Source organism: Rhipicephalus sanguineus, chromosome 8, assembly GCF_013339695.2.
Source record: "Rhipicephalus sanguineus isolate Rsan-2018 chromosome 8, BIME_Rsan_1.4, whole genome shotgun sequence".
In the NCBI taxonomy this organism is placed as follows: domain Eukaryota; kingdom Metazoa; phylum Arthropoda; class Arachnida; order Ixodida; family Ixodidae; genus Rhipicephalus; species Rhipicephalus sanguineus.
The window spans coordinates 102764523-102789659 of record NC_051183.1 but is presented as its reverse complement, the minus strand read 5'-3'; positions in this window follow the sequence as shown (position 1 = coordinate 102789659).

Here is a 25137-nt window from a genome sequence, read left to right as displayed (position 1 = left end):
ACGATGCTCTCCCTGGAGGGAGGCAAATGCCGCATCCAACCTGCACAGCGACAACAAAGAAGAGCTCGCGCAGCAAGAGAGGAAGACGAGGTTCACGCCCGATCCTTTTTTTTCTAGTGCCTCGCATAATTAAAGTGAGCTGTTCTACGAGTATATCCGACTTCTGCTGTTTCGGCGTCGTGACAATATGTAATGTTTATTAGATTCTCATGGTAGGGGCAGGTCAATGCTTTTACATCAATTGGCCTTTTCCCGAAACGACGCCTATAAAGGACCTTTTGCATAAGCAGTTTGAACGACTAGGTTGCTCTGTGGTAGAATTCTTGACGGCCCTGTTGATTGCCAGGGTTCCATTCCTGCTGAAGCCATGATAGTTTGAAATTTTAATCTAATGAAACCCGATTGCTTGATGTTCTCAATCTAATGAAGAAATTTCGATTCCCTGGCGAATACACACAGGCTTCAGCGTTATCATCGACCAAAATTATAGAACTAGCTTGCCCACCAAGCCTGATTATATATTTTTTTTCCCAGAAATCACTGAGTAGAAGAAATTGGCCGCCATCCCGCTCTGCGAACGTGAATGTCCAGCGAACATGTACGAAACATCACTCGTGCTGATGAAATGGGGGGGGGGGGGTAGGTATGTTTTACTGCTTTAGAGTACTGGTAGTGATAGTCGATTTGTCGTCGCTGTGGTAGACCGTTTTCAGCAAGACGAATTTGTTGCTTTCGTCGAGCATTTTAGTCACCCTGTTCGTCTGGTGTCTAACTTCCGCGGTCTACCCATGGTAGTCTTAGAATGAAATAATTGAGTTGCTAGACGGCTCTCCCTTTTATATATAAAAGCGCTGAATAAGGCTGTTCACAGACAGCCTTATTCAGCGTGCCATTCGGACGCTTGCTTTTTCGTTTTCCTTACTGAAACGAAGATTGAAATTTATGTTACGTATGTCTGACTGCAAGGAAAGATATGCCGTTTGCTATCAACTTAAAGGCTCCTCGTCCACCGAGAGATCCAAATTTAGTTGTGTCGTAGCAGTAGTGCACAAGTCTACAGCAAATGCTCTCGTCGGCTCATCTGTCCACCCAACTGGTCCACCTCCCCTAACGTCCTTCCTCAGCCTCCGAGGTGCAAATGCAAGGAGCATGCGCATCCCCTAGCAGATCAGCACGCGAGCTCGAGTGTCGTTGGGTTAGGGGCCTGGCGTTTTCTTTTTTGCCCGCGCGTTTTTCTGCCCACGGAGATGAAACTGTCGTAGGGCGGAGGTATTTATCTTCCTTGTAAAAAGCATTGATTTCCTTACAACTATGCAAACGAGGGTTTTTGTTCCATCGCGCATTCTAAGGCTATCATATTCTGATTATTAATGGAGGCATTTCCAGTAGTCCCACATATTTTATTATTTCGTAGCTCCCACTCGGACGACCGCTACACGTTTTCACTTGTTCGGCTCGTTCCCTTTTGTGCTCTCACTCGAGCGCGCGGCGCATGAAATATAGCGGCGCAACTTCGTCGTCACCGTAGCGAAAACGCTGACGGTTCGCCACTGGGCCCTCCCATCTATCGAGAGAGCCGGGAGGCGAAGGAGCTATCACCAAGGTCTGTCCATAGATCCTGTTGTAGCGAAGTGGACGCGCCTGGCGTTCGTAGATCGCTTGTCATCCTCGATGACGGTGCCGGTGTCGAGGAAAGCTGTCTTGAGGTGGTCGAGAGAGACGCTGTCCTTGCGTCTCTTCAACAGCAGGACGAAGTGCTGGAGGCATCGCTTGACCACCTGGGAAAGTCCGTCGTACTGTGGTTGCACTGATGGGCGTACTGCGCCGTGTAAGACGAAACGTGGGTGCATTCACGTAGAGCACGACCGACAAACGATGGTCGTGCGTGACGGCGCCATGGAGTAGGAGACATGGCTCCCATGGCCACCATGAGACGACTGGTATGGTCACCGACCTCAGGTATTGGTACCGGTTATGGGTCATAAAATTGCCGAGGTAGCCTCAGGGCAGTATGGAATACATGTTCTGCCGAGAAGCAGGCGGCGTGAGTCCGTATCGCATTAAAATGCCGAGGAGAATGTGGTAGATGCTCCGGCCAAAGTACCAGTGTACGTGATGGCGTGATTGAGACCTTCATCTGGCGGTGAATTCGCCGGACCATGCCTTTGGACATAAGATGGTAGGCATTAGTGTTGATGTGGCTGAAAACAAGCAATACGGAAGACGTACGGAACAGCGCGGAGTCGAACTGACGCCAACGATCTGTAGTGATGGTCGTGGGAACACCGTAAACGATAATCCCTACTATGAGGAGGCCTTCGGCGACTGTTTCTGCGGTGATATTGCTGAGTGGCGATTCATCAGGCCATCGCGTGAACGGGTCAATGTAGGTTAAAATATAGTTCCCCTTGCATGGCTGAAAATGACCGACCGAAGTGAGGGGCACGTACCTGAAACGCACATCAGGAGGCCTGAAGGTACCCAGGGGACAGACTGTATGGCGCCGAACTCTCATTTGCTGCACTTGAGAAGCGCCTGTGCCCAGCGCCGGACGTCGATGTTCATGCGTGGCCACAAGTATTGCGTGGAGACGAGATGCTGAGTCACACAAATACCAGGGTGCGACAAGGAATGCATAGTATCGAAGATGGTGCGGCGAAATTGTGGTGGAACGTACGGCCGTTGACAACCTGTAGAGACATCGCACACTAAGGGCACTGTGCAGCCCGGCAGTTGCATCTCTCGAAGTTGGAGGGAGTTATCTTTCAGTCGTAAGGTTTGAAGTTCGCTGCCATTTCACTGAGCTATAACGCAGACTTCAGCCCCAGTGTCGCTGAGGTACCGCACTTTTGTGGCGCAGTCTCTGACGTGGAACAGGCGGCTGAGTGTTGGGCCTAAAGCACTCGCCGCCTTCGGTACGAGACCGGTGCATTTGCAGCAAATGTGCAAGGTTGGCGGCACTGACGAGCGTGTGCCCCTTAAAGGTGATGGTATCAGCACATGGCACGGTGCATACTCGGCCGCCTCTCACGGCGGTGGATATGGCTGCGTTGTCAGTTGCCTTTTCGTGAGCTCAGCTCGGCGGTCACTTGGCGGACTTTTTACATGCGCAGGAATAGATTGGTGGCAATAAGAGCAATGGCGTGGTCGCTTTTGCTTTTCTCTTATGAACTTCCCAATTTACGGTATTGTTCGAGCGTCTTCATCACTTCGTTACGTGGAGGTTCAACTGTAATTATTCTTAGTTTCCATCGGGTTATTTCACCTACGGACAACCCGACCAACGCTGTCGACACATCTTCTGCCACGTTACTCCTTCAGGTAGTCGGGTTAAGAATTCCAACGTCTGGGTTGATGTTGACAATGTCACCTGTAGTGCTCACCCGTATAGAACGGGCCACCGTATGCGGGTATGCGCCAAACGTGATGGTGGAAACGATTTTGTGATGTGCACGACAAGGAAGTCACGTTATTCACGTCACCACCTCTTATCGCGTTCCTCTTAACACGTACGTAGACGTCCAGGGCGTAGGTTGCGCGATGATATTGCGTGTTCACAAGTAAAGAAAGACAAAGGCACGTCTACAATAAGAACTCGTATATTTAAGCAAAAGCGCTGCGAGGCGAACGAGGCAGCAGCGACGGGGCGACTTGCGCCGGCGGCTGTGTTTACAACACCCGGCCGACCCGGCCGCCGTAACTCGAGTTCCCAGGCCACTCTCCGTGACCGCACAGTAAACACAACACGATGCGAACGTGGACTCCGAGCGCCGAGCACGCTCGCTCGGCGCGGTTGCTATACGTATTTTGCTATGCCAGTAATGGTATAAACTAAAATAAGGAGACAAGCATGGAGCGGATAGATAGATAGATAGATAGATAGATAGATAGATAGATAGATAGATAGATAGATAGATAGATAGATAGATAGATAGATAGATAGATAGATAGATAGATAGATAGATAGATAGATAGATAGATAGATAGATAGATAGATAGATAGATAGATAGATAGATAGATAGATAGATACGGTCAAAGTGTCTTCGGTTTGATAAGAACAGCTTGGCATTTAGAAAGTTGCCGAGGATACCTAAGCATGTTCTCTCTATGGTGAATAATTTCTCGGGTGAATATCCCGCATGGTAGACGAGGACGCATAGTGGGTGTCATTCACTAATGGCCGTGAAAAGGCGAAGGGTGTACACGCGAAAAGTCCCACAGTCCCTTGTATTGCGCTAAAAACTATTCTTTGTCGATTGTATCGATCACCTGTCTGAAAGCCTATTGCACGCAATGTGGTTTTTCACATAGCCTAGACCCACGTCGGTGGCATCAGCACGAGTTAAGCAAAAGAGCTTCATCACGTGATTACGTGACTATATGACGCCAACATAACGTCACAGATCGAACAATTTTCTGACTTGACGGCAGCATGACGGGACACGAAGTGACGTCACATGATGACATCATCATGTGACATCGTTGCTTGGTCGTCGGTAGGCCGATCACGAAGGCAATGCAAAGCCAGGTGAGGTGCAGAAGGCTTGCAATGCCTCCAATTTGACGGCAGTGCGAAATCACGTCAAATGCAGAAAACTTTCGGAGGGGGGCAAGGGACAATCAATACATCAACCGAGAAGGAAAAGCAGGCTCTTGCCTTCGAGTCATGTTAGGCGAATGCATGCCTGTGCGTTTGTTTTCTGTTTTACCAATACGTTGAGAGATCGAAGCAGCGTGTGTGGACAAGACCCTCGGAATTACGGGGTTCAGCTTGGATTACACATACTGCAGAAAGTGAACACATATGCACATGAAAAACACTCACTGCTTGTCGTTTTCTCGTCACGGACACGCAGGGCCCGAAAACGCCTTCGTTGAGTGATTTTATGGTATTCTTCATGACATACTAAAGCGCGGACATTTCGAAGGACAGGCCAGTAATTATCGAAGAATTGCTGTATTCGCCTTGCGTAGACATTGCGGACCAAGTGTGCTCCTGAAAGAGCAGTGAAAATGCATGCAGACGAATGTTACCGTTCAGGGTTGCCATTGGTTTGACATGTGCGTCGAATTAGGTACCTTACGACTTGGTATGGCGATAAAATCTCGGGTTGGCTCCATGGCTACTTTATGGCTGCTGCTGAACTTCTGTTTCCAATCATTTAGTGCATGTAAGAAGATGCGCGCTCGCCTGCAGATTTGCGTGGCCACCACCTGCCCAGATTAGTGCGTATCGAGGCACCCCAACGTAACACGTGGCGCGCCTTCCAATGCACAGTGCCCATGTTGCTTGCATGCTGAAAAAGGCATGGCTAGCACGCTTCTCACGGCGCTCGCCATCTATGCTGAGCTATGCGCGTTTCTAATCATGATGCACAGCGCGTGTATTGGTGTGAACTTGACAAAAAACAGAGCTGCAACAATGACTGGGCGGTTCATCTTCATTTATTTATTTATTTATTTCCCACAAATTTCTGTTGACTACCAGGCAAGAAGGGAGAAATCGTGCTCTTATTTCTGTTGTGTTTCTTCTCATCATATTTTAGTATTGATTGTTTATTAGCGAAAACCCTACTCATGCAGTTTCTGCAGTTTCTGTTCCACTTGGCTACAAATCTGGCGACTATATTAATTTGAATGGCTACATTGGTTACTTTGAGCTTGAGCTCTGGCTTCTTTTCAAATCGGCTCAACAGCAACCCCGTTAATTTTAAACGTTGCGAAAAGGCACCGTGGAAAAGCTATATATTCGGTATTGGATATTTTGTGGCAAAAGCTGAGTTATGTTCAGCAACCTTCCCTTGAGTGATCGAGAACCACATCTGAAATGCAAAAATATGCCGTGTTCCTGTCTTAGGCTATTCATATCTTTGGCGACTACTTTTCGAATGCCAGAGCAAGAGCTACGTCAGTAACGAGAAAAAGCGTGATATTTTGTACTCCAGAGGAATACAAAAAACCCTGTAGAAAACGCATGTGTGAGCCCAAAGCACGGGTGGGACTACCTCTATCTTAAGAGTAAAGGAGCGGGGAGAAACCAAGATTTTGTGTAGGGCCCGGTCGAATATTTGCAGTGACCCAAGAGGAAATTTTTCTGGGTTGAACCATATCGAAGAACGTTCGATATGAGCCAAATAAAATATTTTTGGGACCGGCACATGCGGTGAATTAGGGAATATGCCATATATATTGCGGAAAGTCAACTTGAACTTTTTCGGCAGGTCAGCATGAAAAATTCGGAGGTCATGTCCGAAACATGGATGCTTTTGAAATTGAAGCTTTCGGAGGTGTCCCACATTCTTCGCTTCAGTGTGCGCCGATATCAAATTTTCAGGACAAGCTAGATTGCGAATTTTCAGCTTCGTGCACATTGAGATTTGGTGGTGGCTCATCATGCCAGAGGTATTGTGGAGCACGTGAGAAATTTTGTCCAGAAGTAAATTGAAAAACTAGCGAGAGGCCCCAACTCGAAAATTTACGGCTAGTTCAACATGAAAAGACTTGAGGCTGGGCCAACATAACTGTTTGGGGGGCAGGGGCGAAAAATGAGTGGGCTAGCTTAAAAATGTGAAGATTAGGCGAAATAAAAAAAATTCACGGCTCAGTGACCTTGGTAAAACCTGCGCCGGCAGAAATCTTCAATTTGGTAATTTATTCATTTATTTTTGTACTGACCACACTACGCACTCCTAAGATTCAGATACATTCACATTCAGCAGGCGTGTAAGTGTAACCCCGTTCAAAGAAACAAAAAATTGAAGGTGGGCACATTCAGGTAATTTTAGCATAAGCCCACTTGAAAATATGGGGATTGGCCAATGTAACAAATTTGGAGAAGGGCCAACTTGACAATGTGGTGGTCCAATAAGACCGTATTGGGAATGTTCTCATAAAAAAAATCCGGCAGATCCCACGCACTGTGGGAATCGATGTAATGCGAAGCAGCCAGCAAAGAGCTGCATACATCGCTTTGTTTATTTTTGAGTCGAATGAAATCATTCATGCCATGGCATCTAGTTCACCATATATCGCATGTTTGCCATGCACGCGGGAATGCACAATGTGGTATATACCATGCCAATGAAACGTATATTCAGGTATATGCACTGCATGACCGGTGATTTATGTTCATCACGCACTCCTCTCATGCAATACCAATTTTGGTATATATCCAGTTATCTAAACTGCCGGAAGCGCACCATAACAATGTCATGTAAATCAGACCGTACATGACATGCATAACATAATTCGGATGTTAGGACCTGTCATTTATGTTCGTCATACAGTCACATCGCATAATACCAATTTTGGTGTATATCAAACGAACGAAATGGCCGCGAGTCCACCATGAGCGTGACATGTAAATCATGTCATACATGACATGCATATCATGGTTTTCATGTTACCACCTGTCATTTACGTTCGGCATACATCCGCGTCACGCAATGCCAATTTTGGTGTATATCAAGCTAGTGAAACGTCCGCGAATGCACCATGAGCGTGGCATGTAAATCATGACATGCATGTCATGGTTTTCATGTTACCACCTGTTATTCATGTTCTTGATACAGTCATATCGCGCAATACCAATTTTGGTGCATATCAATCTATCGAAACGGCCGCGAGCGCACCATGAGCGTGCCATGTAAATCATGTCGTACATGACACGCATGTCATGGTTTTCATGTTACCATCCATAATTTACGTTCGTCATACAGTCGCGTCGTGCAATACCGATTTTGGTGTATATCGAGCCCGCGAAACGGCCGCGAATGCACCATGAGCGTGGCATGTAAATCATGACACACGACATGCATGTCATGGTTTTTATGTTACCACCTGTTTTCATGTTCGTCATACAGTCACATCGCACAATACCAATTTTGGTGTATATCAGTCGAACGAAATGGCCGCGAAGTCCACCATGAGCGTGGCATGTAAATCATGCCATACATGACACGCGTGTCATGATTTTCACGTTACCACCTCTAATTTACGTTCGGCATACAGTCGCGTCGCGCAATACCAATTTTGGTGTATATCAACCTAGCGAAACGGCCGCGAGTGCGTCATGAGCGTGGCATGTAAATCATGACATCCAAGACATGCATGTCATGGTTTTCATGTTACAACCTGTTATTCATGTTCTTCATACTGTCACATCGCGCAATACCAATTTTGGTGTATATCAAGCCAGCGAAACGGCCGCGAATGCACCATGAGCGTGGCGTGTAAATGATGACATACATGACATGCATGTCATAGTTTTCATGTTACCACCTGTTGTTCATGTTCTTCATACAGTCACATCGCGCAATACCACTTTTGGTGTATATCAACCTAGTGAAACGGCCGCGAGTGCGTCATGAGCGTGGCATGTAAATCATGACGTGCATGACATGCGTGTCATGATTTTCATGTTACCACGTGTTCAGTTATGTTCGTCATGTCGAAATGTCTCGTCATACCAGTTTTCGTATATATCCATTCATTTAAACGGCCGCGAGCGCCCCGAGACCATGTCATGTAAATCATGCCGCACATGACATGCGTGTCATGATTTGCACGTTAGGACCTGTCATTATGTTCGCCATGAACTCTTGTCACGTCATACCAGTTTCGGTATATATGAAATTAACGGAATTGCCGCAAGAGCCCCAAGGCCGTCGAATGTAAATCATGCTGTTCTTGACATGCATGTCATGATTTTCATGTTATGACCTGTCATTTATGTTCGTAATACGGTCATGTTAATCCATACCAATTTTGGTATACATCCGATTCACGAAACGGCCAGGAGAGCACAAAGTCGTAGGTGGCTAGATAGATAGATATACGCTCAAACTCGCAGAAGTTCTCTAAGAAATGCTTCGCATTTAAAAACCTGAGGACGCTTGAGCTTCGTGTTCAACAGTAGTACGCGATAATTTCATTGAGCCGCGTTCGCATGGTCTTCTTATTCACTTGCCAGGTTTCGCTTCGCAGTGGTCACATCAACGCTGCCGCTAGAAAAGAAGCGTCAGTGCGAATAACATTACTCGAAGTCCAGGTGCGAAGTGCCCACTACGCCAATATTATCATCTTGGAAATCAATGAAGCACTCATTATGCCCCGTAAGGCAATCCGTGCAGCTCCACAGTTTGTTCATCCTGTTGATGGCGATTATGACTAATTATGCCACAGCGCTTTCTTATAGTTGACCCTTTAGCGACCCACTCGTTGCGCCATTAACGTGGCGGGACTCCTGGTGCAGTCCGTCTCTTTTCATGATGCCACGGCACACTGGACCATCCCCTAGTGGCAAAGTCGCAAAACATTTCTTGATCTGGATGACTTTCGTTCTGGTGGCAGCGATTCTCGCGGCCCCTAGAATAACCCTACCAAGGTGCCAGAAGGCATGAACAAGGCAGATTTCACCCTTCTGCGATGCAATAGGGATTTTTACAACCAGACTCTTTGTACTACATGAAGACTTTATAGGGCTTTTCGCAAGCACTTTCAATTACTGGCATAGCTTTGTGATAAAATACCTGTCTGCCACACACAATACCCCTGTTCCAATACCACAAAAGCCGAAGATGGTCATTCTTTATTGACATCGAAGCTGTTCTTAGTCGGGCTTTCATGTCCGGGGTTTTGCTAGCGCTGACCACGTGGCCTCGCAGTGTGGCGAGTGAGAGGCTGGGAAAGAGGGAGAGGGCTGCGTGTGCTTCGAGAAGCGAGGGCAAGGGCGGAGGGTGTCGAGGGGCGACAAACGCACCAAGATAGGGTGATGGTGAGAAGCGGTGGAGTGTAAAATAGCGCGTCAGTGTCAGTGTTCAGGAGTTAGCGCTTTCAAGATAGCGAACATTTCTCGTTCCCCCGGTGAAGAAGCCGCCCGACGTGAGCGAGAGATGACGCAAGAACGGGCGTGCCGTCGGCGAGAGAACCGCGATGTTCGCGCAAGAGGGGCCGAAGCTAAGCGCCAACGAACGGAAGACTTGAAAACATAGAAGTACGATATAGCCCAATGAAGCACGGGTATAAGCTTCGTTGTTTTGACAGTGTTCGCGACATGGAACTGGCTGGATATTTTTCTTTGCGCATATCACTATTTCCCCTCATAACCAACGACGACGCAGCCTACGGTGACACCAAAATTTTTGCAAAACACACTCATAAAAACTATCGCGTTCAAATTTCGTAAATCTTACATGCCATGAAACAACTCACCAGGTCGATGTTGCTTTGGCTGGGGGCCTTGACTGTATTCACGGCAAGGCGATACACATTTCGTTGGGATGCCATCCCGCCGAAGTTATTAGAACGAGAATATCAACCTTGATGAAACTGTGAGGAGAGAACTACGGCCACGAACAGAGGCATCATATTTTACGGTACACTCGGAACTAGCATCAAATTTAATACTCAGTAATAAAATGGCTGTAGAAAAAAAGACTGCGCAAAAAGGACAAGTACTCAAGTTTATTCTGGAGCAAACTCTAGCCCTAGCGATAACGCGTGAATTTCCATTATAAATGCAACAGACGATGCGTTCTGCCGACAATCAGATTGCAGGCGGCGTGCCGGTCGGTATATCGTATTTGGACTGTTACATGGTTGTACAGTGAGCGGTACTTGAGCTTTGTGGGCATAAATTCGCCCAATAAGGTGTTTCAATATTAAAAGATTGAATACAACCTTATTTTCCCATCTTTGACAGTTGGATTACCACCTTTAGTCAGAAATAAAGTGCCTAGATTTTTTCCTTTTACCCAAGCACCGACAACTGCCTCCTTTCCCGGCCCTCTCTAACGCGCAGCCGGCGTCTTCCGCCATTTTCTTCCCAACTTGGAAGATTTACGAAGCCACGTAGTACGTCTAAGCATATAAGCCACGCATTTTTTAGCGGACAATATGCTAGCGTGACGCGCATTTCTCCTCTCGCCAACCCTCCGTCATTAGTGAGCGGGGAACGCGTTTCACCAGGTGCTTCAGAAGCGAAGAACATGGCTACCGAAAACAAGCGTTAGCCATTGAGACTGGTCGGCGGCGCTTCAATGGTTCTAGGTGCTTAGGAACTAACAGGGGAAAATCTAGAGACTTTAGTCAGACCCAACTGACATCTGGTGTAGGTGCTGCTTCGTTAATGTTGCGGACGCACCCGCGAAGCGGTAATTCAAACCATAGCCGCGAAGAAGACGCTAAAGGCAACGCGAATCGTCGAACTAGCCGCAAGCAGCATGAGCTAGGGCCACACTACGGCCTTCTTCCCGAAAACAACGGGCAGTCCAAGACCATCACCTCGATTGCAGGGCCATGACAGCCTCTGTGCAACCCACATCGATGATGTTCCGGCAACCCAGGCCGCAGCCAGCGTTCCGCGGATCATTACTTGAAGGCCAGGAAAGATGGCTGGAAGCGTGCGGTCGAGTCGAGATTTTTAACAGTTCCACTTGGAAGAAACTCCAGGGACGTTGCTCGAGAACCGAGAGTGAATGAAACTTGACAACGAGAGACATTTTCCTAACCAATTACGTAGCTACATTTACGAGCGCTTCATGCAAAGAAAGGGCCGAAGGTCTGCTTAAAACGCGTCTACGCCTCCTCAATGAAAACGTCACTCTTCGATTAAAAACGTCACACGTTTGATTAAAGGATAGTTCATTTTCTCACGCGCGCAATAAAGCAGGAACTTTTCGGTGGATTTTTGAGGAACCCACCCCAGACCGTCCAGTTTTCTCTCTGATCGACGACGATTTAAAACTGGCTGGAAATTCATACCCGAAAATTCAATTCCCGCTCGACGCCAGGCTACGTAGAAATTCGGTCAGGCTGCTCCGACGATCTGCGAGGAGAATTGCGTCGAATTTTGCCGTCGTTCCAGCCTCAACCTCCAGCCTCCGTCATCATAAAATTGCATATATTATTCGGGAAGAAATCCAGCAGTCGCTGTGCATACCAGAGCCGCCATAGCATCGGTCGCAAGTGATGAGTTACGCTGCTGCACTTCGACCTAACGTTCCCCCTCCGCGCCCAACTCAGGACTCATACCGCCACCGCCAGTACCGCGGAATGGGACTACTTGGTGGCGCTGTCAACGCACTGCGTCCACAACGGGAAGAGCGGCCACGGGACTACCCCGAATACTTGGCCAGAAAGAAATGGAGATCTCCACGTTTAGCGTGTTCGCCGTAAGCGGAACGCCGCCTGTCATCGCAGCGTCGACTATGCACTAGTAAGTCCAGTGGTCGCTCGGTAAGCACCTATGCGGAGAAAATTATAGCTGCAACCGGTAGTAGTGCTTTTAACTGATCGTCCACAAAGCCAAGACTTTTCGACGACGCCGAAGACGATGAAATTGACATCTCGTCGTCGGATGTGAACCTTATTCCTTGGTATCTGTCACAATAAATTAGGATAATATATCTACATTATATGTGCATTTAAGATCAATCAAAGTGCATTCACCCTTGCTTTCACCTGGTTCCGTTTATGTTCGCCTTCATCGTATGCCCTTTGATCGACACTTACCTCGACTGCATCTTTGGAAAGGATATGGACAACATCGCGAAATGCGCAAAGGCGCTGGTGCCGCAAGCGTGACACGCAAGTGAGCCTTTAGAACTTCTCACAAAAACTGATTAAAATGTTACGCGCTCAGCCATTACAGCGAACAGAGAGAGAGGGGGGGGGCGGTACTTACTTCGCCACAAGGTGGAATGTAGTTATGAGGTTATATACAGAAATGTCGTATTCAGTGGCGCCAAGAGCGATGACTGTCTTCGCGGTCCGGTCCGTGCCTTGGAGCTTTTTCATTGTCGAAAACACCGCAAAAATATAAACGACGAGTGTTCTCGCTTAGTAGCTGATACCTGTACAATTATACAACTGCTTTCTTAGCATGACCACCTAACCCATATCAGACTATTTTCTTCTTGCAACCAGAGCATTATAGTTTTACACTAAAGCGCGTGCAGCAGATTCTGACAGAAAATCTCGAACAAAATGTCTATGTCTCATTTCCTGAACATCAATATAGTTTCTAATTAACGCAATGAGCCCCAAGCTGGGCTGGAAGACACTTTTGCAAAGCAAGGAAGTGTACTGTTATCGCACCCTCGGACCTATGGACATCTGCGTGTTTGGTTTATTTATTTATTTAGAATACCCCTCAGGGCCAATGGCATTACATAGGGCGGTGGGGTAAAAATACAGAAAATTGAAAATAGCTCAGTAGCAGATCACAAGAAATTACACAATATTATCGGAGAAGAAAAAAAAGAACTCAGAACAATTCATAAATAAATTTCGAAAAGGTTACAAGTAGTTACACAAATTATAGCGGCACAAAAAAGAAAACAGAATACATGATACGTTAATTATTACCTAAAGCCAAATTTCGGTGTATGAATGAAGATAGACATTTGATATAAGTAATAATGATGATGCCAAGTTTAAAAAGAAAAGAAAAGAAAACAAGATACAGATATCGCGTACAACTTCTTGAATTTGGTTAGTATCCTTGATGGTGACACCAACTGCAGGAAGGTGATTCCACTCATCACTTGTGTGTGGTCCAAATGAGTGAAGGAAAGAGGAGGACCTGCAAGAGGGAATGCCGACTTTGTGTTGGTGATCAATGCGACATGATATGTAATGTGGTGCTGAAAGGAGTTGGTGTCGTAAAAGGTGGTGATGATATATCCTATGAAAGAGCGAGAGGCGCGCGTTTTCACGTCGAGAGGCTAAAGATGGTAATCCTAGATTAGTTTTCATTAAACTGATGCTAGCGGTCCTGTTATAGTTAGATGAAATGAATCGTGTGTAATCGTTTTGAATCTTTGCTCCTAAATCAATTATTATAAGCTGACTGGGGTCCCAAACTGAGGCTGCATATTCTAGTTTAGGCCCAATAAGTGTTCTGTAGAGAACTAGTTTGAGAGATTGTGGTGCACGTGAAAAATTTCGTCGGACATAGCCCAGTGATTTGTTAGCTTTTCTTGTTAGGTATGAAATGCGCGTGTTCCAGGTAAGGTCAGATGAAATGTGGACACTAAGATATTTGTAAGATGAAACACAATCTATAGGGGTGTTAGCGATATGATAGGCTGGTGGAGTGTTAGTACGCCAGGTAACGCGCATTGCTTTGCATTTGGAGCGTTAAGGTCAGATTGAAGAATGGTTGCATCATTGTTACGAGTTATTACTCTAAATATTGCGCAGTCATCAGCGAAAAGACGAATATTAGATGAAACACGGGAAGATGGGTCATATCATAAATTAAGAATAAAAGCGGCCCCAGAACAGAGCCTTGTGGAACGCCCGAGCAAACAGGCCTGGAGGGTGAGTCAGAGTTGTTAGCAGAAACATACTGCGAACGACGGGACAGGAAGGATTCAAGCCAAATGGGAAGTTGGGGATCTATGTTAAGGTGGCGTTTGTGCATTAGTATATTATCAGAGACTTTATCAAATGCTTTTGAAAAATCTCGAAATATGCAGTCTTCAAAAGAACAGCGATCAAGAATGACATGCAAATGGTGTGTAAATGATGTTAGTTGTGCTTCGCATGAATAAGATTTGGAAAGCCATGCCTAGAGTGCGTGACAAAGGAGTTCGATTCGAGATAGTTGGCAAGATTAGAAAATAATACATGCTCGAGAAGTTTACATGGAATGCGGGTGAGTGAAATGGGTCGGTAATTAAACGGAGAATGCTTGTTACGTGATTTATGAAGTGGAATCACCTTCCCTATTTTTCATTCGGCCGGTATAGAACCCGTGTTAAGTGATTGTTGAAAGATTTTGGTTAGTATGATAGAACTGTAAACACTCGTGCTCTTCAGAAACTTCGGGCTAATTGTGTCGCAACCAGGGGGAGAAAAAAGCTTTATTTATTGATTAGGCCTTCTAGGCCACTTCGATCTATTAGTATCGGATGCACTGGTGACGAATTACGACACTGCGTGATCGGCGGTAAAACACTGGTCAATGAAGAAAAATTGGAAACAAGAACATCGTTAAGGACAGATGCGCACTGATCAGAGGCTATAACGTCTCCTGCGTCATCTATGAGGCTAATAGTGTTATCGATCTTGGATTGACGATGCGCCAGAATTTTTAGTATCAGTCTGAAGCATCGAAGGGAGGGTGTTTTTTTTTTTTAAGTTTTCTTTAGCGCTACGAAGTACAGTGATATATTCATCTGAGACTTGTTTATGCGCGTTCCAATGATTACCACAAGGGCAATGTTTTGATGATCTGTAGAGACGTTTCTTTTTATTTGAAAAGCATTTTATGAGATTGTTATACCATGGTGCCGACTTATTTGAGGTTACGGAGCAATTTGGTACATATTTTTCAAGTAAGGCTTTAGCCTTCCTTGACAGTAGCCTAGCCTTTAACGAGGCTTTAGCCTTTAGTTCTATGCACGTCTGCGTTCCCAAAGAGCTTAGCAAAAGAACCACGTCCATGGTAATGCCTCTGACGATGGCAGTAACACTAGTTCTTTCAATACATGAAGATGGTTTACTGTTGTTGTGTTTACCAGTAATCATTCACCAGTTCCGAGAACGCTAACCGGAATTCTCACTCAACCATTAGGAGTTCTTGTATGGCGTGCAACCTTGGACATCTTCTTAGTGTAGTTACATTAGGATTCAAGTCACTTGTACGAATACAAAAAAAGATCCTTTCTTGTAAGAATTATTTAGCGCGCTCAGTCTAAATAAGGTGTTGCTTCGTAAAAGAAATAGCAGTAATCGCCCTACTTTAGGCATTAATCGCCGTGCCGTGCTGTAAAAGCAAGGACTGGAGGAGAGTATACTTTCTTTTCGAATCGGGTACACATTCAGTACGGGTCACGAAATTCGCAAAGGTGGTGGACCATGGCGCGGCTATGCGATCTTGGAGGTAGGGCTTCGTACCTATCATAGTGGGGAGGGGGGTATGGTTTGCAACATTGGGATGCTAAATGTCAAGTGGTCGCTCTTGTTGCCGCTCCATATTCATTGAGCTGTGTCCTCGAACCTCATCGGCGCTTTCCCACGCGCCAACAATAACCTGTCGAATAATGTTCACTTACTTTTACATTGAGAAACTTACTTCTGTTGGTAATATAAGGCAAAGGAGTGCCATTTTGCTGGTTTTTACTTTCGGATAATGCTCACATACTTTTACCATGAGCTACATAAATTCTGTTGGTAATAATAACATCTAGCAGTAGCAGCCATGGCATCAAGGAACGCCGCTGAACCGATCTTTTTTTTATTTCGCAAGTTAGTCTCTCACTTGATTAAGGCACTTGTAGCTCTGTTAAGGATTATCACGTCTGCTGCTGCCAAAGTTGTACCCGTGGTTCTTGCAATGCCCAGTAACGCAGAGCTTGCTCGCGATCCTGAAGCCCTACGGCAAGAATTCGCAGGAATGCACAAAAGCTTACGCATGATTAACCAGCTGTATGAAGAATCCAAGGAAATGTACGATGCTGTGAGTGCGGAATACACAACATTAACCAAGGAAAACGAAAAGTTGGTGAGACGGCAAGCGGGCCTCGAACACTACTCTCGTACATATAATGTTGAAATCAAGAATATGCCGTCCACACAGGGCGAGAGCTGTGTCGCTGTACTTCAAAAAATCGCACAAAAGATTGGATGTCCTATGGCGCCAACTGACACAGACACTGTTCACCACGTCCCGGCAAAGAAGGACAAAAATATATTAGCACGCTTCTGTTCCCGCACTAAGAAGGCTGAGTTCATCAGCAAAGCTCGAAAAGCGCGCCTGAACACTACCACACTCGGCTTCCCTCCCTCTGCAGAGAATAAGGTCTTCGTCAACGACCACTTGACGCAAGACAAGAAACGTCTGTTCGCGCAAGCTCTTGAGCTAAAAAAGCAATACCACTGGAAATTCCTATGGACGGATAATTGCCGCATCAAAGCGCAAGACAGAGGGAATCTGCGTCTAGATAATTTCTAGCACTCGTGAGCTTTCGCTAATCACACCAATCACTAATCACACCGTAAGCAACCAACCTTCCTCGTATCATATCCTATGAAAGAAACATTCATCACAGTGTATTATTCTTCAGAAGAACTGAAATGTGCACTACATAACACCAAGCGCACCCATAAATCCTTGATACATTTTAACATATGCGTAGCCTGTTAAAGAACTATGATAGCATGATAGATTTCTTTTCTAACCTAAGCAACCCCTTCACTATCATCTGCCTCTCAGAAATATGGCTGAAAAACGCTGATATCCCGTAATTCAGTATTCCCGGATATACAATTGAAGCATGCGTTCGTAAGAACACCCGGTATGGCGGTTCATCAATTTTGGTTCAAGATTGTCAGTCGTACCGTCGTCGCCACGATCTCTCTTTCTCGTGCGGCAATGTTGAATCTGTTTTTGTGGAATTCGACAAGTCATTTCTTTCAGCTAACAGTAAAAATACAACCCTTGGATCATTATATCGTTCCCCGTGGTCATGCCGGTTGTTTTTTTGCTCTCAGCTAGACGCTATCGTTAGCGTAATCGCAAATGAAAACAAATATGTCGTCATTATCGGTGACGTCAACATAGAAATTACCAACCCTACTGATAGTCATTGCCCCAACTACACCGCATGCTATGCAGGTTATGGCCTAGACTCGCTAATAACCGTTCCCACTAGATGTCCTCAGTGCGGAACCCGTTCATTTATAGACAACATATTATCAAACTTACACATTAAGCAACTTGCTGGCGTAGTAACTGTTCCTATAACGGACCACTACCCCGTGTTTGCTGTATTAAAATAAACAATGACCCAGAACAATGAAACGTAAGTAGAGCCAACTTTAACACTGCAAAGGTCATCAACAAAGTTGCGGAAACCGATTGGAATTCGGTTATTTCAGCAACAGATCTAGTACACGCGTTCAAACAATTTAATAAAAATGTTAAAACCGCGTACTCAGAATGCACGAGTCTTACTCAAGTTACCCATTGGTTCTCGGTTCCGCGGAACCCATGGGTGACGAGAGCCTTCTTACGTAGTATTAGTAAACGTGAGACTAAAGCGCCAGCCTTTTAATGTAACCTTAAAGTCGCGACACACAGCTTATTCCAATACACTTCCCAAGGTTTTGAATGAAGCCAAGCGCTCCTACTTTGAGGATTTAATAGCTAAACAAAAAATGACACTCGCAAAACGTGGGAATCAATTGCGTCCTTCCTTCACTTATCTTCACCTAGCCACAATCTCACCAGACTAAATACAGAAACACGGGTGGTAACGTAAGCTACCAAAATCGCAAATGAGTTCAATGATTTTTTCTGTCCTACACATCACCATTCACCCAACAGCATACCAGAGTCGGCTCTCAGTCAAGCCCCTTATTCGTTTTACTTGTACCCCACATCACCCAAAGAAGTATCCAATGCAATAAGTAGTTTGAGGATTACTGGTTGTGGTCTCGACGATTTACAACCCTCGAAAATCTAATTAATATCCCCTCATATTGCCGATGTGCTCGCACATATCGTCAACTGCATGTTTAAAACAGGTGTTTTTCCCGACAATTTAAAGCATGGAAAAATACCTCTCATATTCAAAAAAGGTGACAGAGAATCAATATCGAACTTTCGTTCAATCTGCATGCTTTCTTTTTTTAGTAAGATCATCGAAAAGCTACTTCGTAAGCCGCCTAACAAATTATTTGACAAAATTCAATCTCCTATCTCCTGAGCAACATGGGTTGTGTAAAGGCTACTCAACTCAAACAGCTATATTATCATTTACTGACAGAATGAAACATGCCCTTGACAACGGCCATATTGTCGGCTCAGTCTTTGTGGACTTCATTAAGCCATTCCACACCATCTGCCATACCATTATATCTCATAAGCTAGAAGCTCTGGGAATACGTGGCCCAGCACTATCACTTATACGCAGCTATCCAACAGAACTCAGATTGTAAATTTCGAAGGTTCTTTGTCGCACATCAAACCAGTCACGATGGGCGTCCCACATGGCTCGCTTCTAGATCCGCTCCTTTTCTTCGCTTACATAAACGACCATCCCAACTGCCTAACCAGCACCTCATCCATATTATACGCTGACGGCACCATCATATTTACATCTAGTAACTGCATAAAAACCATAATAAACCGCCTTAACTGTGACCTAAGCAACTTGTCTGATTGGGGCACAAGAAGCAAACTACGGATCAATCCATCAAACACTCAATTCATGCTCTTTTTTACAAACAAACGTGTCATCCCACCCGCACCACCACTCATCCTTTATAATCATGTCATTTCGCCTTCACATAATGTCATCTTTTTAGGGGTCAAACTTGATCGTCATCTTAAGTTTAACCTGCATGCTGAAATGATCTCTAAAGAGATTGCTTTTCGTATTATATTGCTAATTTTAAAACGCTTGTTTTTCGCACAGCATGTAAGAACATCACTTAATTTCGCATTCATACATCGCCACCTAAATTACTGCATTTCCGTCTGGAGTAACGCATATACCACGCATTTAACACATCTACAACTGTTGCAGGACCAGGCCTTGAGGATCATTGATTTTTCTAGCTACATATCACATTCGGTACTTAATTACACATCATTAGGCATACTACCGTTACGATACATGGTTCAGCTCAAATTGGTTTTACTAAGATATCACACACTCAATCATGAAATCACTATACATACGTTTCATTCTTCTGCTCTTACTAACACCAACAACACTAGATTTTCATCTAAGAACAACATTTTACTTCCCCGAATAAACACTAATTATGGGAAATTTACAGCTGTTTTTGCAGCCAATATGTTTTCGAATACACCGCAACTCGAACTCAAAGCCAGCCGCAGAAGAATAACATTTACGGAAAAGATGAAGAAACACAAACTACCAACGTTGCTGGCTACGGATTCATTGTGATTAAATAACGTAAACCATTTTCTCTCCATGTTTCATTTTTAAGTTAGGCATCTCACAATCTGCAACCATGGTACTCATCTATAAAATTTACTGAATGTTCTTTGATAAAGCGTTATGTTTATTATGTTGTCTGAAATTTTGTTTTACTCCGTGTTCATTGATAAAGCGTTATGTTTACTATGTTTGCAGTTTTTTGTTGTTTACAAAGAGTTCTGTGTTATTTTCTTATAAATAATTTTCATACGAGCATTCACCTTGCTTCGTCGCTTCTTTTTCATAAGTATTGTTTTTTGTTGCTACATGCCTTGCCTTATTTTGTTATTCCTTCTTTATCCATTATAATTGAGTTGGTATGTTGCCTTTCTGTAGAATTTACGGAAATTGTCAAAATACTAATAGGAGGTCCCCATGAAAGTTTTGTATCTTCAGGGCCTCCTGAAGGACCTCCTGAATCGTATGCTAATGCTGAATAAGAATAATGAAAAAAGAATATAAGGGAGACGAGTGCCATTTTGCTAATTTATACTGTTAGAAGTGCTGTTTTCTTTTTCTAGACACCGCTGCGTTTGCAAGTCTTGAAGACTAGGTGCAGCACGCGGTAAGTAGCAAGACAAACGCTTCAAGTAGAGCTTTGCCTCTTTCACACCTACCTCAATAGACTTTACCACCCTCTTAACCACGTCATTGTTCCATCTTCGAACCCAATATACGGTGAGGAGCCCGTAGTGTCTAATGCCTTTCCTGCGCAGTGTGTCGAGATTGTGGGCGGCGTCGTTCAATTTCTCCGGTGCGGTAATGCTGCAAGTCGAAGTTTGGTCAGTGATACGCCGCCTATAGATGTCACTGCAAGATAGTGATTTGCTTAAGCGAAATAAATGTTTGGGTACTTCGTAATTATGAATCGATTGTTGTTTTGAATACGTATTCTAAAAACATCTTTACGCTGATACTTGTTCGTAACAAACGAAACCAGCTAATGGCCTACTTTGACAAATGATTACCAATGGCGGCACATCACCGACAGACATGTACTTGTGGACAGTGCACTTTGTGGTTGCACAAAAGGGGCCGATATTCAAATTAAGGGGAGTTGCGGGTCGAAAAACGCGAGTTTTTTTTTTAATTATCAATTCTTTCTTTTTACCTGGTTTTGTTAAGATTGGTATCTCTACTGTTCCGAAAATAAAACTCAAAGTCATGACTCTACTGGAAATGCGTTAAAATTGCGTCTAAAGAGCACAAAGTGGCTGTCTTGACCGAAAGTGTGACGTCTTCTATGGCCTCGCGGCCGATAACGCGCGGCCGCTCGCCTATTGGGAACCGCATGAGGAGATCTTCAAAAACCCACGGTTTCCTGCGCTGCAGAAGCACAACAAATATTCAAGAAAGCATGTTTTGGCCGCGCTTTTCGAGCGCTGCGACTGGCTTTTAAATCACGTGGTACGAATCGGAGACCGCCATTGGCCGCTGCATGCCTTTAGTGTTGTGAAGCCTGCTTGCAGGGTCCGTGCTTCATCGAGCTGCGCAGCTGAACGTTTCTCCCGCGTACTTATTTTCATCATGGACGAAGAGAACCGTAGCAAGCGCAGCCACCGGCCAGTGAAGAATCGCTCCGTAAACAAATTTTGAGGATGCCGGCGCAAATCGAAGCCAAAGACTCGCCGAACGGCAAGTGCATCTGCTGCCGCGAGGCCTAGCGACGGCGACTGCGATGCTTCCGACGAGTTTGCCGCAGCGTTCGAGCATGTCAGTGCCTCTCAAAGAAAAGATCGGACTCTTCGACGACGAAGAAAGATCACGGTAGAAAGAGTCTTCTTTGATCGCTGACATAACAGCATTGAACATCCTCGTGATCGGTGCAGTGTGTCCAACGTGTCACCGTTTGGGAATACACGTCCAGGAACCAGCTTACAAACGCAAAGGCGTCGTTTCTGGAACTGCAGTGCGAGAACAGCGAGTGCCCCGAAAGTATTATTTCGATGACGTATACGTTGCGGCGAGTTGCTTTGAGGAAGGATGCGAGCGTAGAGGCGGCGAGTGACGGACCGATCGCAAGCAGAACCTACGGCAGCAGGAGCCCGCGCAATAGCTACTCTGCTCGAAAGAGCTGTGAAGGAGAAACTTATGGCGCTGGCTCGTTTTAGTGGTAGTGGCTACTAGAAGAACAATTTACCCTTTTGTGTGCAATTTTGATCGGATTTCGTTATTTCTTTAATAAATACAAATCTTATTCTAACTTTAAACAGTTTTTTTTCCTCAAAACACACTTTTTGGCAATTTTTTCAACGTGCCCCTCTTGTTTTTGGTACTTCTGGTGCTTAGATCTGCATGAAATTTTGCCTAAATTTACTCTAATGTATGAGGAGTGCCGTTATCTTCTCGAAATCTCAATATTATGTTATGTATATTAGAAAATTTGCAAGTAAACATTTACTGGGGCCTCGCTAAAATGCACCTCCCATGTTTGAATTTTTCATGTCTAGTGAATATTTTATATGCATTTTCTATAGAGCTGACGCGCTGGAGTTTTGAGTACTGTGGCGAAGCCTGGTGGCGTGCGCCGTAGTTGCTTGGGTAGTCAAAAATGGACGCCCACCGGCGAGTTGCGCAGTTCTCAGTTGCTTTGAGCGTTTTACTTAATTTTGCGCCTAGTTTTCAGGCTCAAAAAGTGCTTAAAACGTACGCAGGAACTTGTCCGCTATGCCAGCAGAGTCTGACATGTTTGACGAGCGATCCCTGCTTCAACAAACCGTGCCGAAAGCAGGTCGTCCGGGCGACGGCTCTGAGCAGCGCGCGGTCCCGAAACGCGGTCGCCGCCGTTATTGTTGCGTGTTTAATTGCATCAAACATGGGGGTAAGGATCCTAATGTGCGGTTTTACTGGTTCCCCTGAAAGCCGTACGAAGTGGAGCGACGGTACCGCTGGGTACGTGCCGTCCGACGCGCGAAGTGAGTACGCGAGCAAATTGTGGTTTGCAACGTAATGTGCTGATTACTTTTCGTACGCGCGTGCACGCGTTTATGCATGTATATATTATATTCCCTGTGTGCAGTCCAGACGGCACGCCGTGGCTGCCGACGGCGATTACGAGGATATGCAGCCGGCATTTCGTGGGAAACGAGAAAAACGATGCCATGAGCCACCCTGCGTACGTGCCTACGATTTTTGCTTCCAGCGGCCGGTTGTAAACATTGTGCGCTGTCGCTTCTCGACCGCCACCGCACGCTGACAGAATTTGACGAATTCCCTAGAAGCAAATGTTGAAAATTACGACCGTGCATGGGGAAAAAGTGTGTGTGCGACTGAATGCGGCAGAAAACGGCACACGGCGCGAATGCGCTCATTCGGGCCAGCGACGGCTAGATCGTCACTGGACCTTTCTTGATTCCGTTTCGTCGTCTAAGGCAAATCATTTCGGCTTTCTTAACAGCAATCTTTTCGTTTATGCACTGTCGTTAATCGCGCGAGCATGCCTCGTAAAACTTAACTCGAGTTCAACGTCGTATGAGATTCGCTGCACTTGCGAGTTGCAGCGCGCCGAAATGGTTCCTTCAATCTCCTGCACGTCGTAAACATACGTCGTAAACATACGAGCTTCTTGCGTTTACGCAGATTGCTTGGCCTGAAGAACTCAGCCACGCCAGAAATTGGCCGAGATCCAAAGCGCAGCACAACCGACAGCGGCGGCTCCATTGCGCATCTGAGCTTAGTGCTGCTTGCGGCTGCCAGTCTGACTACTCGAAACCAAAGAACTTATCGTAGGGGGCGCTTTTTAGCACCGTTTTCGCAGCGCCGCCTGGGCAGCCCGCCAGGCCATATAGTGTTCGGCACTCTACAGTTCAGTTTTAGCAATATGAACCATCAATTGTCAAAATATAAAGGAGTTTAAGGATTGAAATAGGGAGGCTACAAGGCCTATGTTTTCTACATTTTTCATGATGCAGAACAAAACGTATGCAACAAACAAGAAAACTAATTATATATTTGAAATCAGCATAACAATTTCTACAAATACCTGAAGTTTTATTGCTATGGAATGAATATTAAAAAAAAAGTGTCTTCGACCCGCATCCCTCCTCAAGGTCTCGCAGTACAGTTGTTCGCGAACATCACCCCAATCCAACACCCCCGCCACATAACCCCATAGTACCCATGCCACCCACACACACAGTAATGCAGAAGGACACTGCCTTCACATGGTCATGAGAGAGCTTAGTGCACTACGACCAGAAGTTCGCGAACTTGCGGCAGAAAACACGCTCCAGAAGCAAAAGATTCAAGTGCAGCGTCTTCTTACGCCCGAGGTGGAGCCACCGATCGGGGGTTGTCGATAGAAGGGGCACCACCCCCAAACCACCGAAACGCAGAAAAAAATTACAGCATATCCACGGGTGAATGAAGAGCTTGGGCGAAGCTCCTCAAGCAATCATGGTTACACCGTGAAATGTTCAGTGGTTTCGCCCAGCAGTAATCAAAGCGATACGCCGCTTTCATTATTTTTCCTTTTTCCCTTCATTTTTGTTATTTTATTTATTTATTTTTATTTTATATTTTTATATTTTGTATTTTTGTATTTCTTATTTTTTATTTTTTATTTGAAATTTTTTTTCTATCTCTTTGGGACAGCGCCATCTATTGAATGATGCGGGAGACGCGACGGCCGGGACTCGCCGCATGGAGCGAAGACCGACCCGGTGATGCTATAAGGAGCTCCGCTCCTAAAACTGCACCATGCACCATCACGTACGTATAATTCCACGACGACAGCAAAGGCAGGCATACGAACAACGAAAGGGGAATGTCTACAGAACCATCGTCAAGGTCTCTGTGTCCGTCAAGAAACCATAGCGCTGCATGACAGAGGCTGCGGAGCACTCGGTTAAGCTGATGATAACTTCTGCAAAGAATGCGCACCCCTAGCGATGTCTCCGAGCATAGAGTTTCCTACAATACTTACTAGAGGGAACTCTGGCGCTAGTATCTATGGGAGCTGCAACGCATGACGCTTCAGCCAGCATGGGGACGATGGGTAGTACACAAATTTGTCTAAACTTCGTTCTTTGAGCTCCGTTTGGCTGCGCGTCGCCTGCATCCGCTTTGTCGCAAAACAAAGTTCAGCAAAAGTCAGCAGATGCACTTCACCTCTTTAACTTTTTTAGGCTCACCAAATAAAACCTGGTCACGAAGTTCACAACGGTCCATTCTTTT